At 47.2% G+C, this 10,960-nt stretch overlaps 1 long non-coding RNA gene across 2 annotated transcripts; it reads right to left on the bottom strand.

Annotated features, from left to right (window-relative positions):
* Nucleotides 1–3,796: 3,796 nt before the first annotated feature.
* On the bottom strand, nt 3,797–9,679 carry LOC104859063. 2 transcript variants are annotated; one of them, XR_779282.1, is made up of 5 exons: nt 9,479–9,679; nt 7,564–7,892; nt 6,847–7,010; nt 4,151–4,630; nt 3,797–3,987 (listed from the first exon to the last, which is right to left on the bottom strand). It is a non-coding gene; the product is annotated as an uncharacterized LOC104859063 (long non-coding RNA). The 2 variants fall into 2 exon arrangements; XR_779281.1 differs by having other exon boundaries at nt 3,797–4,630.
* Between the last annotated feature and the right edge of the window lie 1,281 nt (nt 9,680–10,960).

Raw genomic sequence — 10,960 nt, 5'->3', positions numbered from 1 at the left:
AAGCTATTCGCTGCCCGGATGGACAGACAGTGTACAGAGGGCTCACATTCACCCAGACTGCTGTGGGCACAGTGAGGTTGGGGCAAGGAGGGAGCAAGCAGCCCTGCACACAGGTGAGGTATGGGCAATCGATACCTCCAGTGCTTATGAGGCCAGTAGAACCTCCCTGGTTGCTGGTGTAGCCTTGGTTGGCATAAAGCTCAGACAAATTTTGTGCTGCTAAAATTTTAGCAACCATCTTCAGCATAGCATTTTCCAGTGCAGGCATTCTTGTCTCCTCCTTGGCTGGCCTTCCCCTACACCTAAGATATCAGGGATTTTTACTTCATGATTATTTTAGTGGCCCATTGTGTCTGTGTCTGTGAATTTACCCTACTGTAATAAAGTTATAAATCATAATAACAAATAATATACATTTTGAATCCTGTATGAAGGGAGTGACACCAGGTGTTTCAGGGCTAGGGGTGCTGCCTAGAAGGTGGGCACATGAAAGGGGTCCAGTCCTCCGGGAGCGAGCAAGCACCTCTTCCCTCCTCAACCCTGGAAACAAGCAAGGCTGTTGCCTTCCAAACCACAGTGAGGGGCACTGGTCCCCTCTGGTGGGGACAGAGTAACACAGGCTGGTGGCAGAGCAGAAGCAGGCGGTCATTTGTTTTAGTATTTTTATTTCCTATTTGATCTTTCCTATTTGATAACCTTTCAACCTACTGGATTAACCAGGCTAACACGCAGAGAGCACGGAAGTGCATCTCAGGGCTAGGATTGTGTTCTGGATTCACTCATGGTTGCACCAGCCTCATGTCTCTAGGTACCAACTGTGTCTTCTAATTCCACACCTTTGGACTCACTAGTACCCCTCTTTTTATTCTGCCTCTGCCCACAATTGCACCCCAACTTCCAGCCTATCTTGTCAGTCCTCACCCCTCTGTGAGTAAGGGGGTCCCACTAGAGGTTCTCTGGCCACCAGAGACATGAGAAAATCGCACCATCCTACAACCTCTCCTGGGAAGGGAGGCAGCCAACGGCCCTCCCTCCCCTCCACCCCACCGCTTCCTGCTGGCAGCATAGCTATAACTATGCTGCGCTCCCCACACCCACCTCCGTCCTGTTGCCTTAGCAACGAGACTGAGGAAGTTGGGTTTCTGGTATCCAAGGTTACACTGTTCAGACAACTGCTACACGTTACACATACATACGGATCCACAATTGGTCCCATGAGGGCAGGTTTTAATTATATACAGGTGAGTTCAGGTGGCGGGCCCAATCTGGGTCTGAATATGAGATTCCCTTTCATTTGTATAACTAGAACACAGGGTTATGGCTAGGAGGATCGGGTCCCTTCTCAACGCTTCATGTGACTGCCTCCAAATCCACAAAAACAGCTCCTCTCCTTTCTCCCTGGGAGTAACAGGACTGGGCTATTAAGGAAGGGAGGAGGAAGGCCTGGTGAATGTTTTTTTTGGTTAAACCGATTTACAATAAATAATACTTTACAGTTCACAGACCTGGGTACCGTTTCCCTGAGGGTGTGGGGTCTCCTTCACGACAGCCAGGCGTCAAGCTTGTGGTTCAAGGAGCCCATGTAGCCCTCTTCAGATGCTCATGACTCATGGGGCCAGCAGACCCTCTATCCAGCCTGCCCCTCAGTCCCTCACCTGGCTCCCTGCTATGGTTTATGGTCCCAGCTTCGCGCTGCTGTCACCTCTCAGCCTAGCTTGGTGACACACATTCTGAGGGCCTAGTCCAGGGCTCCTGGCTCCTACTGGGATTCACCCTGACAGCCCTTTGAGTTCCGCAGGGCAGGGTCACAGCTCCTGCAGGACCCTGTGCAGGGGGAAGTGATCACAGGCCTGCAGTGCTGAAGGAGCAGCGGACTGACCCCTGAGTCTCACTGGCTGGTGCCCGTGTTGGGAGCCTGGGTCCCCCTCCTTGCTCTGGGAGCCAATGGCCTGCTAATGTGGTGGTATTGAAGCCCGGCTGCCCCTCACCTCCACAGAAGTCCCATGCATCCATTCTCCTTAGTGTTTGCTCTCTCTGAGAAGTCAGGAAAAGTCCAAAACAATCTCACTGGCTCCAGAGGTATGGTTTTCAATCAAGAGGTCACAATGACAGTGACAGTATTTTCCAAACTAAAAAACAAGTAGCGTGGTCTGAACGAGGAATCTGATTTCTGAATTGGATTTTATTTTAAAAAAAGCTTGTAATATTACTTGTCATTGTGTTAAACTGTTTTGTATGGTACTGGGGATTGAACACAGGGCCTTCTCACTGAACTACATCCTTGGGCCCTTTCTTTTTGAGACAAGGTCTTAATAAGTCCCTACGTTGTCCAGGCTGGGCTCAAACTTGTAATTCTCCTGCCTCAGTCTTCCAAGAGAGCTGGGATTATAGGAAAGTACCACTGAGCCCAACCTCAGTTACACATTCAGCCAAATGGCAGCAGTGGAAAAAATCAAATTACTTGAATCAGGATCTACCAAAAAATCTGAGTCAGTCATTTCAGTAGTCAGACATTAGTGATGCAGTATGGTGTGGGATCATGTTTTAGTTTACAGGCTCTTTTTTGTCAAGAAGATTAAAGTGATTTCCTTTTTTTTTTTTGGTACCGGGGATCGAACACGGGTCCTTGCATTTGCAAAGCAGGTGCCAGAACCACTGCGCTAAATCCCCGGCCCAATTAAAGTGATTTCTAATGGGCCGGGGATTTAGCGCGGTGGTTCCACCACCTGCCTTGCAAGCACAAGTTCCTGAGTTCTATACCCCGCTACCAAAAAAAACCCAAAAAAACAAAAAAACAAAAAACCCAGAAGATTTCTAAAGAATTTCTGTTAATCTTTTTGGGAGTATTGATATCAAATTCAACAGAAATTGATTATTTGACCACCCTTCTAAGAAAACTAGCAGAATTAATATTTAAGCAGAACTGATCAGTTCTAGTCATTAACTCTACCCTTTAAAAATTCAGATTAGGAAAGTAGTAAAGTCTCTAAGTCCAACTTGAGAAAGTCTATTCTTTGGTTTATAAATCATGACCTATTTTCAAAAGACGTTTAAGGAAATTTTATGATTTTTGGATTTTTTTTCTGGTTTTCTTTCAAGGAAGTTTCAGAAGGATTTAGTAAATATTCAGGTCAGGCAAATGTCTGTATTTTCTAAGAATGGAATTGTAAATTCTTTGCCACAGAGCTATTTTAAGAAGGAAAGTTGGTATGTTGATATGTCACTAACTTTATTTTATGAGAATCAGATAATGAAATATTAGTGTTAAATTGATTAAGCTATGCTCCAGAAAGCTGGGCAATGCCCCAGCCATATTGTTTCTTAGTGTTTTAAATTAATGAAAGCCTGATTGTAGAAACATTTTACTACATTTGAAGAATTAATTTTATTGATACATTTTAAGACTTTACATTTTTATATTACTTATAAAATTAAAATATGCAAATATAAGAATACCTTTCTGTTCTTCAAATTCTTTCTTTTTATCCTGCCTTTGGATAGAAGGACCTATCTTCAAATATAAGACAAAGCACCTCTAAGTTGCTTATTTTACATCAGCAAACTGAAGTTTAGAGTATTTTGCAATAGAATATTGCAAAAGAATTGATAAAATTACAGATTTGCAAGACAGAGTCACACGGTAGCTTTTTAAGTATGGAATTTGCATTCTCTGCAGGTGATTGTTAAAAAAAAACTTTAATCATAAGGATCGTTATAGAGTCTTAGGCTCCATAGTGCGTCCTCTACTTGAACATATGTTTTTATTCAGAACTTATAACATTATAAATTACCAGCCACCAAAATTAGGATCATTCACGACTATGTGTCCAGGAGCTCAAGTTTCTTCTCGCAGTTACTTCCACAATCATTCAGCAACTCACAAACAGCGCGCGACCACATTTTACGAGGCCCTTCACACCATCTCCCGTGCCTGGCTGGTGTTACTAATCTGCCTGTGAGCAGGTGAGTCTTTTCTGGAGTACAGATCTGCAGAGGTTAAACCGATTCCTGAGGAAATCACATCCTGGAGTGAACCCCAGGACAAAATGTAACCACGTTGAGCTGGGTTCCAGAAACAGCCACCAGAGTTGTCCAGATTTGATTCTATCACACTGACAAGTAACTGCAGGAAAATGAGTCATAAACACACCTTGCATTACAGCTGCCATGGATGTCCACCTCTTCCCTTCCAGCTTTTGTCAGAGGACACTAGCACATTGGGGCCTTTGTTCTGCTGTCCACCTAGCAAATTCAGTAGTGCTTCTTGTTCTTCTGTTTTTCTTCCATCTGCACAAAAGAGGGCTCCTCTTACTTTCTAATCAAGATGCACTCTGTGGGCAGAAGCTTTTGCTACTAGAACTCCAACTTGAAATATTAAAAAGAAAACAGAATTAAGTTGCCTTTTGGGGATTAATTGAAAGCAATCCTGGATGGAATGAACATCGTGGTTGTGTCTCTCTCTTCTGCCACCCTCTGCATATCCTCGTGTGTGTACAGCCTGCTTTCCTGGCAAGCTGCTGCAGCCTTAGCTTCTTGGTACGCTGCTGTTGCCCGGCACATTCCTTCTTTGAGGCCTGCTCTTCTGCACTCAGTCATGCATCCATCGGTTCAGTGCTGTTGTTGATCTGCACTATGGATGCAAAGATCACACACTCAACATCAAACATTTTTGAGCAACTGTTAGGTGTAACAGGAGTTGTGTACACAGCAGCGAACAGGACAGCCTCCGTGATCTTGTTGTCCAGGGGAAGGGTGGCAGAGACAAATGCACGAACTAATTTGGATGAGTAACTAACCCTAACCCTAACCCTAAACCTGTCCTCTAGGGCATCAGTTAGGGGAGGTGGCTGTGTGTTTCGGGAGACTGTGGAAGATCCAGCCTGCAAGGGAAGAGCTGTGCAGAGCTGGGGGCCCTTGCGCTCAGAGTCTCAGGCGCTTCCTCCATGCCCTCTCTCAGTACTGCCTCTACCTCAGGGGAGGCAGGAAAAGGGGCCAGAAGGAAATCTAGTCACTGCCATGTCCCCCCTGGTAATTTCTATTGACTACCTCTGAGGGAGGTGCTCCCCAGCTCTGAATTCTGGGGGGAACTGGAGGCTCGGGCGTGGCCCAGCTGATTTTCCTGAGCTGGGTCTCACCAGGCTGAATCCTAGGTGTCCCTGGGGCCATGGTCTCGTGTTGGTGGAAGGCATGACTGGGCTTCTGTTTTCCTGAGGTGGCAAATCTGCCCAAAGGCCGTACTCTTGGGTTCCATGCCCAGCTGCCTGAGGTTTTCCCCTCACTATAGGAGGAGCGGGCTTGGGGTGAGGAACAGCAGAGGTACAAAGCTTTCTGACTGGCTTTCCTCCATTAGTGGGTGACTGCATGCCTCCCACTGCCCAGGGTAGGCACATTGGCCAACTGCTTTCTCTTCCAGCCTGAGTATGTCCCGTGTTTAAAAATCAGCCCCTTACACCTTTGTTTGAAACACAACTATGAAAAGCATAAGACTAATGTTAAACCCCAGAAAGGAGGGGGTTAAACCTAAGGCAGAGATTGCAAAAACCTAAGCGAAGCTTGTAGCAGTCAACCGTGGCACGCATTCTGGATAGGAGCCGGGTGCCAGAAGTAGGCGCACCCTCTCAGCCGAGTCCTGGGCTCCTGCATAGGCCGGCGAAGGCTGCCATCGGTTCTTCAGGATCAAGCCCTTGATTTGTTGCTGCCAGGATTTTTACCAAGACTGAAAAAAAGGAGGGCAGCCAGGGCCAGGACAGGGCTGTATTGTTGGGGACCATGGCAGGGAGCCCCTTAACACCACCACAAAGGACAGGCTTTCCTGCGGCCTGGGTTTGAGACCTCTTTTGCTGACAGACAGGTGTTTCACTGGGGAAGATCTTCACCCTCTCTGAGCCTCAGTTTCCTTCTCTGCACCCTAAGGACCTGAACACCTACCTGTAGCGAGACTGCAGTGCGCTTACTAAATGCCCTGGCACAGTGCTGAGCCCCAGCCACCCACGGTACGCATCTAAGGAACAGCTGCCACTGTGTTGCTTCCACAGCTGGTGCTTCCTGCCCTGCCCCGCCAGGCACAACTCCCCCAGCCAGCCGCAGGCAGGAAATATCACGTCTTCTAAGGAGCTTCCTTTCAGGAGATGCCCTTAGCCAAGGCTGGGGCACCAGAGAAGATTCTAGTAGAAGAGGACATGGCAGAGTGACACCTACGGATGTACAGAAGTAGCAAAAGGAGAGAGAGGGAGAGAGGGAGCGGCGAGTACAAAGCTTCAGAGACAGGAAGCAGTGTGCTCCCACACTCTGCTGTTTGCTGCAGCCCAGTCCCTTGTGAAACACCTGGCCTGGCTGCTAGAGGAATGTGTACAGGCGTTGCTTAGAGACGTGTTTGGAAAGATTTGTGTGTGTGATTGTGAGACCGGCAGACAGACACAGAGTTAACATACAGTTCTTTATGGCCATACTCTCCAGAAGTTACTGGCACTTCCTGTCTTGGGAATCAGAACCTATTCTACCAACTCTGGCCTGGAGCAGAAGCCTGCACTTTCCCTGATGCAGGCTCCCCTGGGACTCATACCCCACTGAAGCAGGGAGCATGGCAAGCACGTTCTGTGTATTACGTCAGCCGTGTTTGTCTCTAGCCATGGCCCTTAGTTCAGCCTGTGCTCAGATTCATTTCATGGCGATACAGATCGCTGGACAGGAAGGCTGCTTTGCTAACAGCTCCCCCATCTGACCTGGCCCCTAGGGTTTCTGCTTGTTTGTTCTGTTTATCAGGGTAATTTCTAAAGCATGAATGGAGGCTCTTGTATATCCTTGGGCTTATAATCTGGAAGGGCCAGAGACTCAAGGAGCACTTACTTTGCTCAGGAGGGACTGAGGGCAATGGCCTCGGGCCCTGCAGCTATTCCTTTCCAGTTCTTCGTCTCATCCTCATGTCACATCCAGTTTTGTTGGCGACCTATCTCTTTCAAGCTCTGCCTCGGAATGACACCATCTGAAAACAAATGTATCTTACCCTAGATCTGAAAAAAAGAAAGATAGATGAAAAGAAAGAAAGGAAGAAAACAAGCCCACCCTCATGTTAACCAAATGAAAACCAGGCAGTGTCCCTGTTCTTGGACCTTCCAATACTCTAGTTCTGGAAGTGGAAACAGCTGCACTGAACCACAGCCAACCCAGCAGGGGCTGCAGGTCAGACCCACGCCCAGCCCAACTGCCTGCTCCTCTCTCCAGTGCTTCATTCTGAATCTGGTTCTCTCTAGTTCCCATCCTCTGTTCTCTCTAGTCTGCGGTTCCCACACAGGGGTTACTATGGTAATTGGAAAACCTTGTTGTTTTAGTGGTTTCATAGGCAGAGCGTTTAGGCAGCAGCGTGACACTGTGTGTTTACTTTTTACAGAGCGCAAAGCTTGGCTCTGAGTTCCCCCCCCCATGGAGGACTTCAGCTCTGCCCACAGTGTCCACTCCTCAAGGACACAGGTCATCACCTGGGCCCCTGGACAGGGATGGGCTGGCAGGCCTAGGCAGGTCAGAAATGTCCTGAGGTAAAGCAGAGAATGAGCTGCCTGGCCTCACCCCGGCTGGTGATGAGATGAAATCCAGGTGTGCCTTTTCCCTCTGCAGCTCCTTTTCTGTTCCTTCGGCAAGAGTCGTCCTTTCTACCTGAAGAGCTGGCACTGGGGGTTGGGCTGAGAACAGGGCCTGCTTGTTATTGCCCCCACTTCCCCTGACCTCCATCTGGCCAACTTCCAGGCTGGTTGGACACTCAGGATGTCCTTATGTAGACTTGACTGCTCTAGTGGGTAACCACATGGAGGTGGAGAGCAGAAGAGACCCATCTCAGCGGCTGGAAGAAGGGAGGTGTGTGGACAGCCTCTGCTGGAGTGAGCTATCGGGTGTACATCCTGAGTGAGAAGAGGATGGGGTCATCCAGTCTGCCTTGGGCATCTCTACACCTCTCCTCTCCAACCCAGATGACCCTGAGTAGCCTATGGCATTGTGTTCTAGATGACTCAATTAAGCCTGGGGCTCATGACTTGGCCCAGTGGATGTTCTGCCTCCCTTTCCACTCTTGTAAGGACAATTATCTTCTTTGTTCTGCAGCATAAATCTTAGGGAGGTGATTTAGCTTTTCACACTAGCATTTTATATAAGTCATAGTCTCCTACATGTTAAGAATTGTCATGGATCTTAATGATCATCTGGAACAGGGAGTGATTCAAGATCTTTGTTTCCACCCAACACCCTAAAAAATGAGCCACATTTCCATCAGGAGGTAGAGACTGCTCAGCACTGATTCAGACTGTGGGTGGATGGGGAGGGTCACACTGGGCTCTTAGGATGGGGGTGGGAGCTGTCAATAACCATCTGCTACTTAGAGGGCAGGGCCCTGAGGGAGGGGACAGAGAACAGGTGCATGGTGGTAATGATGGTTAGAAGCACATGATTGGAAGGTGTCTGGAGCCTTCTGTACTGTAGGGTTCTGATACCCTTTGTCTAACTTCTCCTTGAGTTGGAAATCACTGAGAGTTAATACTTCACCTTTTTAGATGTGAGAAGCCAGGGAAGTCCAAAGAAGAGAAACAAACAGAATCAGAGAGTAAAAGACAGTGCAATCTGTGAACCCAGGTCCCCCAACTCCCAATACCAGTTAGCATGAAGCACACAGCTAATTCTCTGTAAAGGTCTGACATATCCTTGAAGGGTGCAAAATAAAGGATATTGGTCTATTCATTTATTAGTTTAACAGGCAGAAAGGAGAAGCCCAGGAAGATCTTCTGAAGAGATCAGCGAAGGCAGGGACACCAGTGCCTCAGTTGGGGGCATGGAAGAGGAGGGACTGTAGCTTGGTGGCAGGAGAAAACCTTGTCCATCTGAGAGAAAATGTTGCTCTGCAGGCTCAGCAGTGCTGTGTTGGGAGGGCAGAAATACCCTGGATCCAATGCTTTCTGGCTTCTGAGCCCACCTTGTACAGCCCACTATATAGTCAGTGCCGCCATATTGGTTTCACACTGACTGACACCTGCCAGCTAACTGACTTTGGCAAGCTGACTACTAATCTATTCATGCTTCAATTTTCTCATGCATAAAAATGAAGATGGTAAAGAAATTATTTCCTTGACAGACTACTAAGACTAGATAAGTTAATATGTATAAAGTGTTTAGAAGAGTATCAAGCAGAAAGTCATCAACTGCATTAAGCTAAAGAATCTAGGGCTGTATACCATATGAGCCGTTATTGTAGAGAAAATGCAACAAGGTAAACTGGAGGTTGCTTTTTATTTTTAAATGTGTGAGTGTGTGTGTGTGTGTGTGTGTGTGTGTGTGTGTGCGCGCATGTGTGTTATTGGGAATTAAACTCAGGGACTTGTTAATGCCAGACAAGTGCTCTACCACTGAGTTGCACTCTCAGGGCCCCCTATTTTAGAGCTCTCACAGCCTGTCTTGGGAAAATCAATGAAGGATTCAAGTGGTGTGGTCCATAACACACCTGCCAAACTCAGTGCTGGATACTTTCAGTCGTTTTCTTCAAGTAGCCCAGCTGTCAGATTCTTCCTCCCACCTGCCAGTCTGCTCACATTGCATTCCCTGGCTGGGGGTAATCACCCTATCTCACAGTTGGCTTCCTAGGCAGAGAGACTTGTACTTGCAATTTCCTGGGAGTTGTCATGAAATCTTCCCTGTCTCTGGGGCTGTGCCCTGCTAGGTGACAGGCAGCTGCATTGGTAAACAAATTCTAAACATTCATGGGAGACATTGGTTTCCTAGTATCAGTGTAGCCTTTATAACCATCTCAATGAATGATCACAATTTTTCAATCGGTACTCTAGGGAAGTATGTGATTTGCCCATCAATAAAAAAGGATGCCTGGTAGCCCTGGCTCATCCTACCACTTTCTCAGGGAGATGATCTCAGCTATGTTCACAGTCCCTTCCACCACTTGTTAAATCCCAAATGTTTCTGTGCACAGCTCCCTATTAGTCCTAAGACACCTCCTGCTCCATCTGTTCTAAACCCACGGCACCACCTCATTTTCAAAACCAGTTTATCTTAGTCTCACTTTCACAGGTGATGACAAATCCTACTATTACCTAAGCCTGAAACAGGTGAGTCATTCTTGATTCCTCCCTCTCCCTTAACCCCTTGCCACCCTTCAGTCAGTAAAGACTGATAAACTATTACAGTGATAAACTGAGGGGCTTCCCAATTTGTAGAAATGTCAATATAAAAACTGAAAAGGTCCTGGGAACACAGCAATGAATTAGTCACCCTATGAACGTTCCCTCTAAAATATTTCTGGGCCTATTCCTTCTGCCATCTTCATGCCTTTCTTGCTAGTTCAGGTTCTTGATGCTCATGTGGACTAGTATTTTGGCCTCCTAATATATCTTAATGCCCCCAGCCTTGCCTTTCCAAAGGATATTCATCTTTTTAGAAGCACCTCTGAGCAGGCCATTTTGCATTATGGCTCTCCTCTGACCCTTTTGGCTTCTCAGTGTTTCCTACTGCCTGGACAGAGTCAAGAACTTTACCCAGCACACAGTGGCCTTTGTGATCTGGCACCTAGCAACCACTCTCAACTCTCAGCAACCTGGCTGGCATTTGCACACACTAGGAAAACAAGCTGGCCTCTCAGGTTTTCTCTGTCCTCATTCCAATCTTCACAGTCCCTTGCCTTTGATTTCTTTGCTCCTGATATGTGTTTTAATTTGGGCTCTCATAGAGGCAGAGCCTGAGACACAATTTGGATGTGAAGTTTATTTGAAAAGTGATCATAAGAGGCAGGAGGAAGTGAGGATATGAAACAGAAGAGGGAGAATAGTCAATGATCAGGTGCTCAAAGCCACTGTTGGAGTTCAGCAATATGCAATTCCACCAAGACCTCAGAAGTAGGCATGGTGATGCCTCCTTCCATGGCCCATGCTAAGGATGGGAAGCCAGGGTGGTAAATCTACCAGCTCCTGCCCCGTCA

This window comes from Fukomys damarensis, unplaced genomic scaffold (genome assembly GCF_012274545.1).
Source record: "Fukomys damarensis isolate Sample0158 unplaced genomic scaffold, DMR_v1.0_HiC HiC_scaffold_5, whole genome shotgun sequence".
NCBI classification, from domain to species: Eukaryota; Metazoa; Chordata; class Mammalia; order Rodentia; family Bathyergidae; genus Fukomys; species Fukomys damarensis.
This window is presented reverse-complemented; position numbering and strand designations above follow the sequence as displayed.